This window comes from Pleurodeles waltl, chromosome 6 (genome assembly GCF_031143425.1).
Source record: "Pleurodeles waltl isolate 20211129_DDA chromosome 6, aPleWal1.hap1.20221129, whole genome shotgun sequence".
Lineage (NCBI taxonomy): Eukaryota > Metazoa > Chordata > Amphibia > Caudata > Salamandridae > Pleurodeles > Pleurodeles waltl.
This window is the reverse complement of record NC_090445.1, coordinates 989,800,896-989,822,142: the sequence shown is the minus strand read 5'-3', so window position 1 is coordinate 989,822,142 and position 21,247 is coordinate 989,800,896. Positions and strand designations below refer to the sequence as shown.

General features: G+C 42.5%; 1 protein-coding gene across 1 annotated transcript in view; it reads right to left on the bottom strand.

Annotated features, from left to right (window-relative positions):
• Window positions 1-21,247, bottom strand: part of RPP30 (ribonuclease P/MRP subunit p30) — a 111,047-nt gene that overhangs the window by 89,265 nt on the left and 535 nt on the right. The gene's annotated exons all lie outside the window — the stretch shown is intronic.

The following is a 21,247-nucleotide window of genomic DNA, read 5'->3' as shown; positions in this document are numbered from 1 at the left end:
TAGCGCAACTGTGGGACTCTGATCGAGAACCATGCTTCAGTCACTGTGGGCGCTCTGAACTGGAGACATGGCTGAACAGGCTTCAGACCAAATCTTATCGCCCATCCATGGATTTGGACTGTTTTGAGCCTCTTGCTTGACTTGTCTGCTAGTTTAGCTATCATCCAGCTTAAATATGCGCGCTAGAAGTCTGTTTCCATTCAGGTCCACACATACCAACTTTAGTGATCTATGGTTTTATGGACTTATAAAAGAGTTGACTGTGCCTCAAGTGCCCTTTCCACTGGGAGAATAAATCATGTTCAAGAGGGGTGCAAATCATTGTGTTAGAAGGATTGCACACAAAGTAAACTCATTCAAGATTGTAATATGCTTTTGAAAAATAATTTTAACTAAAATGTTTACAGTTCCAGTTACGTTTTAATTCACCTTTCAATATTTTGTATTGTTATATCTCAGATGAAAATTTCAATGTCAGCAGAAAGAGATGAGTGACGGAAAGATGGAACAAAGGACGAGGCGCTGTAGATGGAACAGAGCTAAAGACAATCCTTGCCCTACAAATGATGAGAGCAAAAATTCTTACTTAACACCAGAGACATGTACATCGAAATCAGTACAAACGAGGAGAAGAATACATTCTTCGCTCAGGACAGTCAGTAATGATCTGATGCCATCTAGGTCAAGAACAACTTGTTAGAGGAAAACCAAACATGGTATCTTCATTTAAAAGTGGGCCAGGTGCACACTCCAATAGTTTAAAAAAACTGAAGTAAGAGAACACTCCGGGGTTAAACAATGTCCCTGTTTAGGCAAATGCAGTGTGAGCTGCGTTCACCACAGGGTTTGTCATGCTACTTGTAATCCAGCTTCCAGGGTGAACCACAATGGGAAAGAGAGAATCAGAAGTTCCAGCTGGCCCCACTGAAGTAGAAGGGAGTCCACCTGTGTGTCCTACACTTTGGCTGGCCACCCCTCTGGACATGGATTTCTGGACAGCTGGTTTTCCAACAGTGTCTTATCTTCAGATCCTGCGGAGTACAGGCTGCCAAATATACTCCCACCATCTCACATTCATTACCTTTCTTGCTCTCTCATCTAAAGCAATATTACTCCATCTAAATCTTAACTGCCTCATACAAACACACACACACAATATCTACATGCACTGCTTCCTATCACACCTTGTGTTAATTCAGAAGCATGCCAGGTGTTATATTAAACACGCCAACCAATTATACACACTTAATGATCATGTGGGCTGTCATGTGCCCCACAAGGGCAATTTAAGGTGAACTCTCACTCTTTAACAGATTGTGCAACCACTTTTTCAAGGCCCCTCAAGTCCAGCACGGGACATTTGGGAGCCACATACAAAGCTAGTCCCAACAAAGGCAATATGGCTCTAGATAACGAGTGCCTAGCTCAACCTATTAAGAATCTTTTATGTCCTGTGTTAGACCTGGCATCCTTGGTGTGGTCTCCCCTGTCTTTTTGCCTCTACTTCCCATGTTTTGATTGTGTGCTGGATTCTGTTTTTGCCTTTTTTGGTACTCTGGGCACTTTACCACTGCTGACCAGTGCTAAAGTGCAAGTGCTCCCTGTGTAAATTTTATGTGCAATTGGCTTTTCCATGATCAGCATATTTGATTTACTAGTAAGTCCCTAGTAGTGTGCACTAGAGGTGCCAAGGGCCTGCATATCAAATGCTACTAGTGAGGCTGCAGCACTGGTTGTGTAGCCCTGTAAACATGGCCCAGACTTGCCACTGCAGTGTCTGTGTGTGCAGTGTTTACCTGCCAATTCAACCTTGCAAGTGTACCCAAACCTTCCCTATTTATACACGTAAGGCAACCCTAAAGTAGGCCCTAGGTAGCCCCAAGGGCAGGGTGCAGTGTATGTTAATGATGGGACATGTACTGATGTGTTTTACATGTCCTAACAGTGAAATACTGCCAACTTTGTTTTTCACTGTTGGAAGGCCTGTCTGTCTCATAGGTTGACATGGGGGCTGCCTTTAAATAACTTTTAAGTGTAGTTTCCTTTTGGGGGCAGATAGAGATGTGGAGTTTAGGGTCTCTGTACTCACAATTTAACAATACATCTTTTGGTAAAGTTGTTTTTTAAATTGTCAGTTTGAAACTGCCACTTTTAGAAAGTGGGCACTTTCTTGCTTAACCAATTCTGTGACTCAGCCTGCTTGTGTATTGCCTGTCTGGGTCAGACTGACAGTTGGTCTGTTTGTGAATCTCCACTAGACAGTGACACAATGAGAGCTGGGGTATAGCTTGTATATCCTGATAGGCCATCTGGGTTGGAGTGGGAGGGAGGAGTGGTCACTTACATCTGAATGGTCTATGCCTGCCCTCACACAATGCAGTCACCAATCCTCTGGTGCGGGTCTAGAGCCAGGCCTGGGCAAGTTGAATGATATTTGTGTTTTGACCTCTGACTCCACGTTGCACTTAGCCTAGCAGCACCGTTAGTGACCACCACCTTCATTTTGCCTACTACCTTTATTTTAGGATTAGCCACCACCATGTTAAAAGCTGCAAGTGATTTTCCATGATACAATGCGCTTCTTGTTCATGTTTATTCTGCGTGATTGCGTTTTCTTTCTCACCAAGGGCTTAGGCTGATAAGAATGTACTAGGACGGCGGGGAATGGTTTTGTTTTGACAGAGCGCACCTTGGGATTTTGGCCAATTCCCGAAATGTTCTTTTCAAAGCTGACCTAAAGTAACCAGCATTTTTTAAATAATAATCTTATGGAGTGGGAAGGAGTTTCTAGAATTCTCCTCTCTTGTTTGTTCAAAGTATATAAGAGGCCGAGACCAGATGGACCGGGGAGTGACTCAGATCTCGGACATGCTCTGGATGCTGAGATGTGTCATCCTTCCTGTGAGGATAATTGATCTCTCTCTCTCTCCATGAGCGATTCTGGAATCTGGCGGTCTGATGCAGATAAGGAGGGAGATGACGCATATTACCAATGCCTCAGGGAGATGTCTTTTTAATTATTTGCTTTGCATTGTAATATAGATACATAGATTTGATGTGTATATGGCTGTGGAGAATCCTTTGTACATGTTTTCATTTCATTGCTATGACCATTTTCAAACTTGTGCTTTTCAGCATGCTAATCTCCACTTCGAACCTTGCAGAGTGAATTAATAAATGTCTTCTTTAATCTAAGAAGTGCATTCCAGAAATTTGTCAGTGCGTGAGTGTTTCATCTCCGTCATTAGTGAAGCAAAACAGCAAGGCAGGATGTTGTGAACAACAGAGACTTTCCTTTGAAGTTTGCCTACAACAAAGGCAGAAAGGGGTATAAGTAGTGGACCCAAAACCCCCAGATTTTGAGATTACTTCTGGAACCAAGAGGAACCTCTGCCAAGGAGAAGGGCTGGAGGAGGAGTACTGCCCCGTTGCCTGTGACGGAGTTGCTGCTTCTGCCTGCAGTTGCTGCTTCTGCCTGAAAGAGGACAAAGACTGGGCTGTGTGGTATATTCCTGCTTGCGAAGAATCGCCAAGGGCTTGGACTGAGCTTGCTTCCTGTTTTGAAGTCTCAGGACCATCTAAGACTTCCTCTGCCAGCACCTTGACTCTCTGCGGAGACTCCTGCTCTGCAAAGTGGTGCCCTTTCTAGTCCCTGGGCCCTTGAAAGGTGAAGCTGGTAGAACAAGGACTCAAATCCGGGCACAGGGAGCCATGCAGGAACATTTTGGCGCACCACTTGCATCGCGGCTGGGAAATTGACTCTTCACCAGCATAGCGGCTGAGGTAATGATGCAACACCCACTTACGGCTGCTGAAAGTGACACAAACCCCACGCAGCGCAGTTGATCACCGTGCGACCAGATTTCTCACACATCATCGCTGGGTGTCAAAAATCAATGTAAACCTACACGGACCTGAGGTGACCCGTCTGAAAAACGATGCATGGCCTCACTTGCGGGTGAGAAAACAACACATTGCTGACTTTTTCAATGCACGCTTTCCCGGTATCTTTATTTTTGACGCAAACCAGGTACTTTGTCTAACAACAACGTTATCATTGTTTTCTATGGAGTAAGCATCTATTTTTTTAAAATTCATAGCTTACTTGTGTATGTTGGATTTTTTGTTATTTTGGTCTTGTCTGAATTAGATCAATATTGCCTATTTTTCTAAACTGGTGTGGTGTCCATTTTGTAGTGTTTTCACTGTATTACTGTGTGTGTTGCTATAAATACTTTAGACATTGCCTTTGAGATAAGCCTGACTGTTTGTGCCAAGCTACCAAGATGGGGGTAAGGGGCGAGCAGGGGGTTATCTTAAGTGTATATCTCTATTGCCCAGACCAGAATGAGGAGCCCTGCTTGGACAGAGTGCAAACTGACTGCCAACCAGAGATCCCATTTCTAACATCCTGGCCTAAAAACTACTGGGCAAAAAACACAGATTGATAAAAGTACACACATACCAGGATGAGAGACTCATGCAGTGCATAGAGTATAAGTTATACATAAATAATCATGTAATGTTCTTCAATATCTAAAGTTGAAACACAAATGTTATTTTAAGTCGATTCTATCACACAGTGCAAGCTGTATGGTAACGAAAGATGTTGTAGGCTTACCAAAAACATTTCTGGGCTTGGAGCCCATTAATTACTTACCACTGGTTAGCCTCCATGTCACTCTCATTGAGCGATTTCCTATTTGATGGCTTTTTTGTCAAACTCATGTTGTTCTCCTCCACGGAGCACAGCCTCTTTACAACCTCACTCATTAGCAGGCTTCTATAGTTCCTTTGCTCACTTTTAGAGAACTACTTGTTTCTTTTTGTGTAACTGTTCCATGACAGTGTATATGTTTTCCAGCTGTCTCCCTTGTGAGCGTTTTCCCTTTCCCCTTGTTCTCTTTGCCCATATGTTTCTTTCGCCCACACACACTTGTGGTGCTCTCTTGCCCATGTGCTTCCACCCTCCACAATCCTTTTTGCTTTTTCTTCTCTATTATCTTCTGTTGCTTTTTCACCCGCCGACTATGGTGCTTCTCCCACTGTCTACCATGTAGCCTCACCATTATGTCCCCTTCCCAATCAAACCAAATTATCTGTTCATTTTTCAAAGTGCTGTCGTGCTACATTTTAAAAACAGCACTTTTGCACTACTTTTTAAAAATGTAACAATCTATCTTGGATTGGTAAATAAATTAAAAGTGTCCTTTAGTAGAAGCTTGCATGCGTGTTAAACACATGTTGGTGCCTACAAAATGGCTAGAAAAACATTAGCAAAGATGGTTCTGATTCTCACCTTGAGGGTGGAGTAGTGTAAGCCTGTACCTACTGTGGTTGTGTTATGGCCAGGTAATTGTGGATTCCTCTGTTTTGCTGTTATCTGTTCTTTGACATATCTTGCTACCAGTAACTCATGCCTCTAATATATTCCACACTCACAATCTTTAATCAACTATGCTAACATTAAGTTTAGCCTGCTTGCGAATGTGCTATCCTATGTGAAACCATTGTGGATTACACTCTGAGGCAATGTTTTATGGTTTATTACATGCTAAAAACTTTAATAAACAGATTTCTAGTAAAAAACAACATTAGCAAAGCCAATAGATCCTTAAGGTGAGACCGATTGGATTTTGTCAATGCTTGTTGCACTCTGTGTGTGAAGCAGCATGGAGTGACTCAAGTTGATGTGGGCAATAACAGACGTTTTGAATAAGGTGAGATTACTCATTGGTGTAAAGGGAGACAGGCACTCAATGGGGTATAATGCTGTTACTAAATAGTTACTTGTGAACATTAATTTTATTTTATGTCCTGGTAGGAAAGAAATAGACTTGTCCAACATGGCAAGAACCCTGTTCAGTGTATCCGGTGTTATAATGCCATGGCTGAGCTATATTACTCTTTTACCATAACGTACCATAGCAGCTAGCCCTTTTGGGCAGGGGCAACTAGGTGTAGTTGATCCAAGGCAGAACACAAATATTCAAAAGAAAACTTAAGTACTAAAGATTACAGTTCATACTCACTGCAAACATTGTATATTTGCACGCTGAATACCCAGTGGCAGAAGCACTAATTTGGCTCAGGGACTGAGTGTAAGTTAGTAAATGATTCTGCCAAAGTTGATGCAGTAAAAAGGGAGTAGTTATGGGTACCCTGTACACCCATCTGGGCGGTACATAATTCAACTGTTTTTTAATGCCTTTATTACGCATCATTGGTAAGAACACTGGAAAGCCTACGACAGTCAAGCCAATCGTGTTCCCTCTATGTTCCATGCACGAGTAGGCGATCAGCATCTGTCATAATACCATGTACACACAAGCATGAAGCTTGCACACTACATCTAGGAACTCCCTACAAGTAACAAACAAACTCAATATGAAAAAAGCAGGTTTCTGACCCCTGAGGTGCACTGCAATGCCTCAATTGGCACCTCTCTTTAATAATGAGCCTTAGTAAATGCCTGTGAGGAGCAGCATTAGTGTACATGGTGAAGGGGCGAGGCTTGAAGCTGTGTCACAAAGAAGGTGTAAAGTAGGGGTGGGCGGGATTGGAGGAATTTGATTCCGCTGAATTCTGCGGCACGGTGGAGTGGGCATTCAGCACTATTTTCTTGACATAAAATGCACACTCGCATTCAAAAATGGATGCAGGGATGCATTTTGTGCTAAGAAAATACTGCAAACAAACGCCACTCAGTGATTACTGAAGAGTATGTAAGGGCACTGCCACCAAGTGGTTTCTAAACTTTTGAAACCACTGTATATCACTTTGCAGTGCATACCTCTTAATGCATTTACATACTCTGCGGTAATTACTGCAGAGTATGTAAAGGCAGCGAGGGGTATACACTGCAGTGATCTTTAAACATGGTGAGAAGACGAAGCAGTCAGTCTATGTTTAAAAACCACTACAGTGGAATCTCCGCTCATGCAATGACAAATAACACCAATTTTAACAAAAATGCAAATTACCCACTATCTTTATGACCTACAAAAAACATTCCACATGTACAACCCAAAAAACGATTGATACCTACGTATATAACAAACCTAATTCTGTTAGTTCTGTTAACAAACTAAGAGTTCTCTCCCACTCATTGGTGCACGCAAGACCACAATCTGGCTCCTTGTAAACCATGCATGCTATGTGCTGGTCTCCTGTCGCTCCTGGATGACAAATTACTTACAAACTATGACAACTGTGTGACAAACAGCATGGCTAACTGTAATTCAATACTTATGATAAATGAATCTAGGTTTTAAGTATCCAACGAAATAGCGTGCTACCCATCCACAAAGCACTTCAGCAATGGTAGAAGGAGCAATATAAATTACAACGCATTAAAATAAAAACATAAGTGCAAAAGTTCCTAATACTGTGAGGCATCCAATTTAACTAAAAATACACAACTTTAATCTCAAGATATAGAGAAATTGCAAAATAAATTTCTATGAATTACGTATTTCGAAAAGCATGACAGTATAACAAACTGTACGCCTTGGGCATGACTAAATAACTACATTGAGCTCTCATGGAGAAACGTGCTACCTATCCCCTAAGTGCTTCTGCACCTCATAAGGAATAGTAATCACAATACATCACACCATACCGTGATCCTTCCAGTGTCTCAGTAAATGCTACCACAACGTTTCAGGGGTGTAGGGCGCACAATGTCAGAGTTGTTTTACTCTCTGAAGGTACCCATTTAGAAGACAAATTACTTCATTTTATGACTGACCACCTGTCTGTATATTTCATGGACTGTCCGTTATTTGGGCCTCACGTCTGTTGTTCATGATGATCCCTTTTACGGATGCCTTTTGTCTGCAATTGTGGGGATTGAAATGAGCTCCTTGCCTGGGAGAAGCCTTCAAGTTCTGCACTGGGGCCAGGTTGCACTCCACATCTGCAGTCAAGGGGATGAAGCACCCCCTCCCTGACCTAGCACTGAGATGGGCCCATTGTCATTCTGTCTGCTGGATGATTGTCACATACAGAATGACAATAGGCCAAACTGGGAAGTTACAGACTATGGTGCCTCCTCCTGCTGCTGCCTAGAGCACAGCATTCTGCTTTTCCCCAGGGGGGCTGTGCCACCCCGGCTTTGCAGCGCTGTGTTTTGAAATTAACAGGTTAAAGGTACAGACTGCAAATTCCTTGTGTGCCACCACACCAATTTTAAGACTAATAAAAATGACAGTTTAACTCTAGTGATTAAAGTATCTATTGGAAAGATCTGAGTTTGCCTTGTCCCAGTCATGACTAAAGTAGCTCAGAATGATAATATGACTCCTGAAAAGTAACATGTAGATTAAATAATTATTTCTATGTGGATAGCTCAGTGGGTTATTGCTGTTATCACAGAGTTCCTTTTGTTACTTGCAGTTCATACATTATAATCCTAATATGGCATAGTTAGCTGAAGTAACATTTCCTACAGAATGATGTACACACTTAAATGAGTCACTCTCTCTGTATATTATGTTTGACATGTAACGCACTGACACTCTACATACTTGGGAGGAGCAGCACTGAAAAAAAAACACACAAAAATACCAGAGAGAGTATCCTGTGTAGAGCTCGACAAGGAATATCTGACCCAGCAGAAAATTTCCAAATTACAAAAGGATATTACTAAAGTCAGCAAAGAGAAAGTTTATCCATACATCAGAGAAGATTTTGAGATAGATACTGCATCACGATCCTCAGAAGAATCACTACCGCAGATTCAGCAATAGCTCCTCTTCAGATGGTTGGAGCACAGATGAAGGGATGCCACACGCGTACTAGACCTTTCCTCACTTTCCAATACAGCAAACTCCTACTTGGCAATCTCCATATCCTTTTTTCCAACCACACCTGATGATTCCCTATGTACCTTTTTTAGGTTGAGGCCGGGGCAGAGGAAGGGGCAGGCGGAGAGGAAGAGGAAGACACGTCCATTGGGCACAACAAGAACTGCAGATGATAACCCGCAGTCAAGGGAAGAATCCTCCAGTGAGAATTTAGTTGTCAATTTGTCCACGAGACAACTTACTGCAGATGAAAACACAGTTCTGAATAAAGGCTTGGGCTTTGTCCCCACCCCGACTGATGACTTTTTCTGATTAATTGCGAATTGTCTTGTCTTTTCAGGAAAATCAGACTACATTTCTTCTTTAAAGACAAACCTACTGAGTCACAAAAAGACGACACAGGACTAAGGACTCCATCTACTTTTTTTCCTCCTCTAGCATCTGTGCCTTGTGAAGTACTTGCCTTTGAAAAAGCAGTCATGATGGATGTACAACAACTACAACCTAAACGTGCCTTTTGCAACATTACCATTAGAGAGAGAGCAGCTCTGAAAGCTCTCCGTCAAGACCAGACCATAGTCATCAAACTGGCAGATAAGGGCAGAGAGATTGTGATTCTAGACTCTTACATATAGACCAGAATGCCTTCGGTTATTGAGTGATTCTACTTATTATACCCCTATTTCACGTGATCCAACTAAAAGATTACAGCTACAGATTCAAGCTTTGATCCATGAAGCTGTATCTAATTGATGGATATCCCAGAGGGAGGCAGATTTTTGGGATACTATAAGTCCGTGTATCGCTTATTTCTATTGCCTCCCTAAAATCTACAAGGGTATTACACCTTCCCCTGGACATCTGATTGTCTTGGACATTGGGTCAGTACTAAGACCTCTCTCCACCTTTGTGATTTCTTTTTACAACCAATCGTAAGAGAATCATCTACCTTTTTGAAGGACACAAAGGAGGTCCTCAATTTGATCCAGTCAATTAATGAGACGGATACAGTACAAGCCCTAATCACCCTCGATGTTTAGTCTCTCTATACTAACATCCAACAAAAAGAGACACCACAGGTGATCGAGACCGGTCTTTTGAGCAGACCATTAAGTACACCCAAACCTGTACATTTTATTATACAGTGTGCTGCACTAGCACTTACTGAAAACTTTTTCCAATTTGAAGACCAACTGCACCATCAGACTCGCGGGACTTCCATGGGGAGCACCTTTGCCCCCAGTCTAGCTGGTTTGCATGTGTACAATTTTGAACATCTTTGTATTCTTAGTGCCACCAATCCTTTTACTGATAATATCAGACTTTGGTGACGATACACTGACGATATCCTCATCGTATGGCAGGGAGAGACACAATTAGTTCCCTCCTTTACGGATTGGATTCACAGCCTGGACCCCTTTTTAAGGTTCACTTCAACAGTATCCACTGAAAGTATTTCCTTCTTGGATCTTACTATCACTATCAACTGTGGCAAGTTACAATCCTGTACATATCATAAAAAGACTGATCATAATAGTTTACTCTTATATAACAATTATCACCCTAAAGCCCTATGAGATAACCTATCGTATGGCCAATTCTTGAGACTACATCGCAACTGCAGTAAATATATCCTTTTACGATCAACAAGCTGCGAAACTACTTGAGCGACATTATCCAGCTAGAACTATCAACACAGCACGTAAACAAGCCCGGAACAACAACAGAGAGGCATTATTGTCTGCAACAGCGAAAAATTCCATATCCCGTTTAACCTGGGTCTCTACTTTCTCACCAGCTTCAACTCTCTCAAAAACCTGATCAATAAACGTTGGTCAATCCACACCAGTGGGGGAGTCAACATACCCAAACCTTTATTTGCTTTCAAAAGATCTCCCAATATCAAGGATTCTGTGGTACATACTAGACCACTACTGTACAACAAGGACTCAGATCAAAAGACATTTTGGGCCCTACCATCTGTGAAGGGCCATTTCCCTTGAGGCAATTGTAATGTATGCCCCCTGACCAAACGCATGCAAACAGTCCACTCGGAACCTATTGGTCCTTGGAAACTTCACAAACATACGAATTGTAACACCCGCAACTGTATCTACATGATTTGTTGTCCCTGTGGCCTACGATATGTAGGAATGAGTATGAGACCAGTAAATATTAGTCAGATGTGGATGTCTCACGATAAAATTGAGTATCCACTACCGTGATGCACGACATACTCCAGATGATTTATGGTGGATTGTACTTGAAGTTGTTCAATCACCCATGAGAGCGCTCCAAGAAGTAGTACAACGCTGGGTGTACAAGCTAAGAACTCATATCCATGGATTGAACGGCGATATACCATGGATGAGTGTGCAGCATGTATGAGATAATTACTTCTCACATTACATTCTGACAATAACTGCTACTAAATTTTGGAGTTTTGATTTTTGACACTCCCACTATTGTGTACTTTATAAATGTCTTTGCTTGAGAAGCCACAAACTATAACAACTTCATAGGGGACTCATTTCAGTCCCTTTCCTTCCCCCGGTTTTGTTTAATCTCTTTCTTAATTTTTTTTGCTTTTGTATTCACCTTTACAATAACACTGAATCAAGTAGTGCCTTTCCATAGAATTCATTGCGATTAATATTTTTGCTAATTGTCCAGCTTTCACCATAGCACTTCAATTAGTAGTACTTCATCACTTATTCCAGTGTGATGAGCGTCATGGCTAATTGCCCTGCTTTTCGCTCTGTCACATTCTGAGTACCGGCGCAAGTCTCTAGAATATTCCCATGGTGGTTGTTATAAACACTGCAAGGAAGGGACTGTTATAGTTCTTCCTTTGTGTTTATGACTCCTTTCAGTAGGATGTCATCTGACATCTACTTACTTCTGATTGGGTGCCTAGTTTCCAGCGTCATTTATCCCCCGGTGACCGTGCTTCCCTTGTAGTTCGGCGGGAAGGCGGCACCCGGAATAGACTGAATCCGGTCCTGGAGGATTTTTCAAGTAAGTTGCTCTCTTTTATCGGCTTCACCAAGCGCAATGTCATGCCGACTTCTTTACCGCGTTCCCATTTAGTCTATTGGGAACGCGGCTTGATGTTCTTATCTGACCAGATACACGCACCACACCAAAGTACTTCGGGGAGGCGGTACCCAGATTAGATAGTTCCTGTTCTGGTACGACTTTTTTGAAACTTTAGCATCACCTTCCAATGATGCTAAACGTAGTCCCTGTCCGCGTTTCACCGTAGTCTATGGGAACGCGGTCCCCGGCATTTCTTGCCTTTTTTCAGATTGAGGTATTACGATTGTAATCCTCAATAGAGTTTTTGTTTTCTTTTCTTCTTGGCAGCCCTCACGGTCCGCTCCCCTCACATTTGACATTGATTGTTTTCTGACTACTGAGCATGTTCTAAGTGGTCATAATATATATCTCCAGACAAGCATCAGATTATGCTTCTTCTGGGTTTCCACTCATTGCCTATTTACCTTATGTGATAACATGGGTTTCCCGACATTTGACAAATTTTGCCCTTTGAAACTCTTTTGATATACTGTTTGATAATAGCTGTCACTTTGATGAGTATACTATGCAAGTTCTGTTTCTAACATGTTAGTATAGAAACAATGAGTGATTGTGAGTTTGCGCTTCATATGAAAACTGTCCCTAAGTCAAGGATGGTAAGCAGACCTTTACTTTTTTGACATATCTTCCTTTTGTAACATTGTCAGTATGGCCATGATCACTAAATTCTTTTTAATTGATCACCACTAATTGTGTAATTCCCCCGAAGAGAGTTGGGAAATGTGTTATTTTACTTTGTTTTTCGTTCTTCTACAGGTATGTCTCAGTTCCTCTAAATCAATGTGAACTGTTGTGAGTATAGTCTCACTGTTATTAACTTTCATAAGTTTTGAACACAGTGTATGTTTTTTCTACAATTTCTGAACAAGATTTCACTTAGTCCTGATAAAGCGCCAAGTGATCCGTTTGGACGTTGGAAGGCGCGAAACATGTTGACTTTCTAAAGTGGAAAAAGTAATGGCTTTTTGGCCGCTCATACCTTAAAGGACCATTATCTCCATAACTCTATTTGTGTTTTTAATCTTGACCAGCACTTCCTAATACTAATAGAATTGGTCTTTAAGGGAGTATCAGAGCCAATTTTAACATTTTTTCTTTCTCTCCAGCCTTTTTCTACCCTTTATGCTTTCTCGAAATTCTGGCAAAGAGGCCCCCACAAGGGTCCCGTCAGACACTGCAGTGTCAGTCTGACATGGACCAAGCCCAACGATGATACATGAGGGCCTTTGCTTCTGAATTTACTCATATCTGAGACACCTAAAGTTTTTCTGTGTTGTCTTGTCTTTTTTTTTGGAACAGTGTACTCTGTTGATTGATTGAGATAAGGGGCACCATTGGAAAACTGGAGGGTGGTAGTGAAGGAATCCATGGAGAACAAAGTATTTGGATTGTGAGGAAAATGTCATCAAAGGATGTCACACCGACTACCAACACCACTAAAGCTTGCGCTGTCAGGGACGTAGCTAAAGGTGAAACAACCACTGAAAGCTCAAGCCAGCCTCAAGCCTGAAGTTTGACTCTGGCTCAGCTCAAAGTCCAATTGGAACTTCAAGCCCACAAACAGTTGAGCTTTCATATGGGCAGCACCTGCTCTACCAAAGCATTAACATCAGAGTTAAAAAGGAGAGGCAAATGGAGACCCATTTAGTGAACTGTTTGTACAAAGTGAAACCACAAATACTGGTTTAATCACGGCTTCCCTCTTCACCAAATTGTATGATATTAGGTAAATTAGGCAAATATTTTATTTTACTGAGCCTCCTTTTTCTTCACTTTTACACATGATGGAACCTTCAAAAACAGGAGATCATAATAACACTGTACAAAAACCTATTGTGTTTGATTTAGTAGACTATAATATTGCTCTTTCTATAATAACCTGCGTGATATACAGGGTTCACAATGCTGCTGTCTTTTCTTTTAATTCACTAATGCCACTGTCATCAGAGTGGGGTGGGTGTAGAAGTTGATATTTTACAACTACCACTTTTAAAAATTACTTTTCAGTGCAGTGCTAAAACGTGACGTTTTAGTGCCAGTGCTTCTACAAGTTAAGGAAATACAATTTTTAAATTATGAAGCACTACCATATATTACATGACATCTGTTGTATAGTTTACATGTTAAACATTTTTAGGGCTTGGCTTGTGCACAGGCTCCAAGAGCTGAGCCAGACCCATGTCAGCACTGTCGCAGCTTGTCCTGTTACGTTGTTGCCTCGCCCACCTCTTGGCTCATTCCTGCAGCCTGTGCAGTGCTTTAGGCCCGGAGGCAAAAGCACTTCTGGCGCTGTCTGTAGGATGGACCGGTAGGAAGGCATAGCCATAGAACGGAGGGATTTAATCTTATTGTAATCTCTGTTTCTGCAAAGTTTTTGCTTCAATATTTCCAGTTAATGGAGCAAGAAAAGCATGATTACAAATGCCTACCATAACAACACTGGTAGGCACTAATCTCACAACTTTGTAATGCCAAACTGTAACCTGCCAGACAAATGTGTTGTACATATATAAAGGCAGCTAATGACAATCTCAGTTGCACATCCCTATCCAATTGTCGGATTCTAATGTTATTACATATGGCGCTCTACAAACTAGATCATACCTGCTGCCAAAGTGTGTGAAACTGGACCTGAAGGGGACCAGTAATTTGAAACAGAAAAAAAAAAACAGTGAGGCACGCAAATGTAAATACCTATAAGCCCAACTCAATCCATTTGTAAATATATCTAATCATCTATTCAAAATTATTTCTAGATCCTATGGGTATGATTCGCTAGTAACTATGTATCAAAAGACAATCTCAAACATTTGGTAAACTAATTCATTTTTAAACATTCACCTCTTTAATTCACATTATTTATCATTTCCAACTTGACAATACATCATCATATGTACAAAAAACAACTCTAGTTACTAAAAAACAATGTTTTCAACCACAAAATATATCAATTCCAGTCCAAGTATTGTGGACTATGATCCACTAAAACATAGAATGGATTGTCAGCTTATCTGATCACGCAATTGAGGCCAGTCAAAAGTGCTAAAAAAAATATAGTCCCATTTTCCAGACAAACATATGTAGCTTAATGGATTTGAAACTTTGGTCCAATACGTTGCGGATTGAATCCTCAGCACACTAAATTAAAACTTGTGGCCAAATCTTGGGTCCAATACGTTGTAGATTAAATCCTCAGCCCACTAGTTTGAAACTTAGCCAACACGTGTTTCGTCCTACAACAGGACTTCTTCAGGGCTGGTTGGGTGTCAATGTAAAAAAAAAAAAACATTTAAAATTATATCTTATCTTTTGTTTCGACCCCACTTAAAATTGTGCTGTTATTCCAGTATAGGCATGCATCCACCCTTAGGTGCAGGCTTACAACACAAACACCTAACCGTCTCTTCTTTAAAGAGATACCACACCAAAAACTGTGTCCCTGCATATTTATCTAAGTTAATGTTTTAAAATCTCAAATCAGTGGTAAACAAGTTGGGGATTCCCAATATATCCCCATAAGTGCCATGTAAGTGATTGTCTGCCAATGTGACTCATGCAATATTCATGCAACAAAAGAAATTCTATTGATAAAATACCCTATACGTCCAATACTGTGTTGTATATTAGCAATTCTTTATTACTTATACGCTGTCTCAGATAGTTAATTTATTAGTAATTACCTTGAATCTGGTATCAAGTATTTCATAAATCAATAAGTACAATCACTAGAAGTAGAAATGCCAGATATATAAACAACTCCACCTAGATACACACTTATATATCCGATTTGTTATAGATATATATATATATATATATATATATATATATATATATATATATATAGATATATATATAGATATATATATATACCATGTGTATTGAAAATCTCCTAAAGATCTTATTGCAAAATCACTTTTATCATCAATGTTGTCAGAGTTAATAAATATGTCTAATCGACAAAATCTTACAATCTTATTTTATCAACGGTCCAAACTTATAACACTCACAAAAATAATTGTCTGTTCCTAACAAAACGTTTGATAATAATCCTATTCAAATCTTATTAACACAGCAGTATACTAAATCCATATTCAGATGTGTACTAAGTATTAACACGCTATGGCACATATAATAGCCAGATTCAGCTCACATCCTAGCGTAGTCCTATTCTCACCTATTTGTTCCCAAATCTTCAAAGGAACAACCGCTGAGCCACCCTCGTGTGCAGCGTCTCCTCAATTCATCGGCAAACTTGGCCCGCCTCCATCGGCTCACTTTTGTATCGTCAGGTATCCAATACTGTGCTAGTCTCGTCAGGAAACGAATAAAGATCCCCGAACAGATATAGGGGGTCATTCTGACCCTGGCGGTCCAAGACCGCCAGGGCCACGGACGACTGAAGCACCGCCAAAAGGCTGGCGGTGCTTCATTGCCCATTCCGACCGCGGCTGTAAAGCCGCGGTCGGAAAACCGGGTCCAGCGGTTTCCCGCCGGATTTCCCCCGGCTGGGCGAATCCTCCATGGCGGCGCTGCAAGCAGCGCCGCCATGGGGATTCTGACCCCCTTCCCGCCAGCCTGTTTCTGGCGTTTTTTAACGCCAGGAACAGGCTGGTGGGAACGGTTGTCCTGGGGCCCCTGGAGGCCACTGCACTGCCCATGCCACCGGCATGGGCAGTACAGGGGCCCCCTAACAGGGCCCCAGTATGCTTTTCACTGTCTGCCTGTGAAAACAGTGCAAACAATGTATAGTCACAATAGAATGCAATGGGGGCACATAGGGATAGGGGCAACACAAACCATATACTATAGAAGTGGAATGCGAACCACAAATGGACCCCAAACCTATGTGACCGTGTAGAGGGTCGCTGGGACTGTAAGAAAACAGTGAGGGTTAGAAAAATAGCCCACCCCAAGACCCTGAAAAGTGGGTGCAAAGTGCACCTAAGTTCCCCAGAGAGCACAGAAGTCGTGATGGGGAAATCTGCAAGGAAGACCAACACCAGCAATGCAACAACAATGGATTTCCTGACGAGAGTACCTGTGGAACAAGGGGACCAAGTCCAAAAGTCACGATCAAGTCGGGAGTGGGCAGATGCCCAGGAAATGCCAGCTGTGGGTGCAAAGAAGCTGCCACCGGATGGTAGAAGCTGTGGATTCTGCAAGAACGACAAGGGCTAGAAACTTCCTCTTTGGAGGATGGATGTCCCACGTCGTGAAGAGTCGTGCAGAGGTGTTTCCGTGCAGAAAGACCGCAAACAAGCCTTGCTAGCTGCAAGGGTCGCGGTTAGGGTTTTTGGATGCTGCTGTGGCCCAGGAGGGACCAGGATGTCACCAATTGCGTGAGGAGACAGAGGGGGCGCCCAGCAAGACAAGGAGCCCTCTCAGAAGCAAGCAGCACCCGCAGAAGTGCCGGAACAGGCACTACGAAGTGGAGTGAACCGGAGCTCACCCGAAGTCACAAAAGAGGGTCCCACGACGCCGGAGGACAACTCAGGAGGTTGTGCACTGCAGGTTAGAGTGCCGGGGACCCAGGCTTGGCTGTGCACAAAGGAAATCCTGGAAGAGTGCACAGGAGCTGGAGTAGCTGCAAAACACGTGGTTCCCAGCAATGCAGTCTAGCGTGGGGAGGCAAGGACTTACCTCCACCAAACTTGGACTGAAGAGTCACTGGACTGTGGGAGTCACTTGGACAGAGTTGCTGAGTTCAAGGGACCTTGCTTGTCGTGCTGAGAGGAGACCCAGAGGACCGGTGATGCAGTTCTTTGGTGCCTGCGGTTGCAGGGGGAAGATTCCGTCGACCCACGGGAGATTTCTTCGGAGCTTCTAGTGCAGAGAGGAGGCAGACTACCCCCACAGCATGCACCACCAGGAAAACAGTTGAGAAGGTGGCAGGATCAGCATTACAAGGTCGCAGTAGTCGTCTTTGCTACTTTGTTGCAGTTTTGCAGGCTTCCAGCGAGGTCAGCAGTCGATTCCTGGGCAGAAGGTGAAGAGAGAGATGCAGAGGAACTCTGATGAGCTTTTGCATTCGATATCTAAAGAATTCCCCACAGCAGAGACCCTAAATAGCCAGAAAAGGAGGTTTGGCTACTTAGGAGAGAGGATAGGCTAGCAACACCTGAAGGAGCCTATCAGAAGGAGTCTCTGACGTCACCTGCTGGCACTGGCCACTCAGAGCAGTCCAGTGTGCCAGCAGCACCTCTGTTTCCAAGATGGCAGAGGTCTGCAGCACACTGGAGGAGCTCTGGGCACCTCCCAGGGGAGGTGCAGGTCAGGGGAGTGGTCACTCCCCTTTCCTTTGTCCAGTTTCGCGCCAGAGCAGGGCTGGGGGATCCCTGAACCGGTGTAGACTGGCTTATGCAGAGATGGGCACCATCTGTGCCCATCAAAGCATTTCCAGAGGCTGGGGGTGGCTACTCCTCCCCAGCCCTGACACCTTTTTCCAAAGGGAGGGGGTGTAACACCCTCTCTCTGAGGAAGTCCTTAGTTCTGCCTTCCTGGGCCAAGCCTGGCTGGACCCCAGGAGGGCAGAAACCTGTCTGAGGGGTTGGCAGCAGCAGCAGCTGCAGTGAAACCCCGGGAAAGGTAGTTTGGCAGTACCCGGGTCTGAGCTAGAGACTCTGGGGATCATGGAATTGTCTCCCCAATGCCAGAATGGCATTGGGGTGACAATTCCATGATCTTAGACATGTTACATGGCCATGTTCGGAGTTACCATTGTGGCACTATACATATGTCGTGACATATGTATAGTGCACGCGTGTAATGGTATCCCCGCACTCACAAAGTCCGGGGAATTTGCCCTGGACAATGTGGGAGCACCTTGGCTAGTGCCAGCGTGCCCACACACTAAGTAACTTAGCACCCAACCTTTACCAGGTAAAGGTTCGACATATAGGTGACTTATAAGTTACTTAAGTGCAGTGGTAAATGGCTGTGAAATAAGGTGGACGTTATTTCACTCAGGCTGCAAGGGCAGGCCTGTGTAAGAATTGTCAGAGCTCCCTATGGGTGGCAAAAGAAATGCTGCAGCCCATAGGGATCTCCTGGAACCCCAATACCCTGGGTACCTCAGTACCATATACTAGGGAATTATAAGGGTGTTCCAGTATGCCAATGTAAATTGGTGAAATTGGTCACTAGCCTGTTAGTGACAATTTGGAAAGAAAATGAGAGAGCATAACCACCGAGGTTCTGGATAGCAGAGCCTCAGTGAGACAGTTAGTCATAACACAGGTAACACATACAGGGCACACTTATGAGCACTGGGGCCCTGGCTGGCAGGGTCCCAGTGACACATACAACTAAAACAACATATATACAGTGAAATATGGGGGTAACATGCCAGGCAAGATGGTACTTTCCTACATGGCCACTATCTTGTAATGGCAAAATATATATTTTCTTACCCCACCTTTCATACATTCATTGTCCAACAACTTGCCACGCTGTACTATCATGGTTAGCATAACCCAATCAAATTTGATGATTAAATTCCTAAACGTTACCACGCGGTCCTATATACAATTGCAATGGCCGTATGGCCCGGTGTGTTCCTAATCCTATACCTCTGTTCTAAAAAACACCTGATGTCAGCCGCTACCAACCTCATGTATAGCGTAACCTCATCCACACACTATCATTCATCTAAGATCCATCTCAAATTTCTCAAAGAAAAAAAACAGTAAGGAACTTAAATGTAGATGAAGAATATGTGTAGCCGCCATCTTGTAATGAGTCTGCACAACTTCCTTCCAATTTCTGCGAATATGTCACTAATACGAATTAGCATTATATATCCCAATTTACAAAGATTATCATTCCTATCAGACACTGCTCCAGAAAGTGTCAGATACACATAAATGGCCATACTTGTAACATCCCATTATAAGAATTATTAAGATGTTAAAAGACTTTCAAACGATAACTCATTTGAACAAAATGATATTAACCTAGTGCACCAAACATGCATAATGTAAACGATGGGACAAACATCAGACATTAGTGTTAAGATATTAGAAACGTTCAAACGATAAACTCATTTGAGTAGAATGGTGTTAACCCTGAATGCCATTCATGCAGAATGTAAAAATTGGAACAGCCAACAAACATTGGTGTTGAGGTTAGTATTGAAAACTCATCAGAGGATATAGTGTATGTGACATATAAATAATAGAAATGAACCCATGTCATATGTTGTATCTGAGTCATAAAAAAACATTTCATGAATCAACAGTATATTCAAAACTGTAATATCAAAAATCATTGTTATATGCTATTTAAATAGATGGTGTCTCAACACAAATGCCTTGTGCTGGAGCTTTAATTGAATTCCACCCCTCCCCCCCTTCTTTGAAAAATAGTATTTTCTTGGGGCACAGTGATTTCCGGTCTGCCTGTATGTATGTATGTATATATATGCTGTTTCAAATACATGACCCTACCTAAAAGTCAGCAGAACACCGTACATGGTCCAATACAAAATGTATGTCTTGACACCTGTGCCAAATTATTGAAGGGCGTAATTACCAACACTTCACACAATACACCACAGTAACTGAGGTTGCTGCACTGCACGAAAGGGAAAGAGCAGAAAAGCACCAGGCTTCCAAAGAAATGGTGCACTGGAATTGTGAAAACCTCCCCCATATGTCAGCTGTCAAATTCAGCAGAAGTGCATATGCATGCTAGTTTTTTTTTCATCTTTAAGTTCATCCAGCTAGCTGTAAATGTCCCCTTAATACTCCAATATGATATGTAAACATTATTAACCTATTTTGGTCCGTACTTTTGGCAACTGTTTATTTTACAATCGTGCAACGTCCTCAGGTGTGTCAGTAAAAATAACCTTTTGTCCCGAGTTTAGAACCGTTGTCCTGAACTTTTACAGTCACTGTTCAGAATTTGCAGTCCTGACAGGCGGTCACCCTTCGAGTGACATTCAGTCAATCTTTTCTTGTTTCAATTTTACCTTTAGAGATAAGAACCAGGGTGTAAAACATCTGTTGTATCTGGGGCTTAGACATTTAAGGCGGATCCTGTTATCTAAACAGCCAGGACTAGTAGAGAGTGGTATCGAACAGCTTGGGTGTAGGCGCACAAGAAGGACTATAATAAATCAAGTGCTGCCTGGTAGACACTTTCAGAAGAACTTTGGTATACCAAAATCTTCAGATGGTCGCCAGGATGCCAGAGAAATCCAGCACACCTGTTTTCACTCAAGGTGTGCTGAACTGTAATTTCGTTTATATAGGGTTTACTACCCCCAAAGAAGCGCCGATTCAAACTCCCGAAAAAGAAAAAGCCTCGATAGACGTCTTTATGGTCACCGTCTTTTCCAG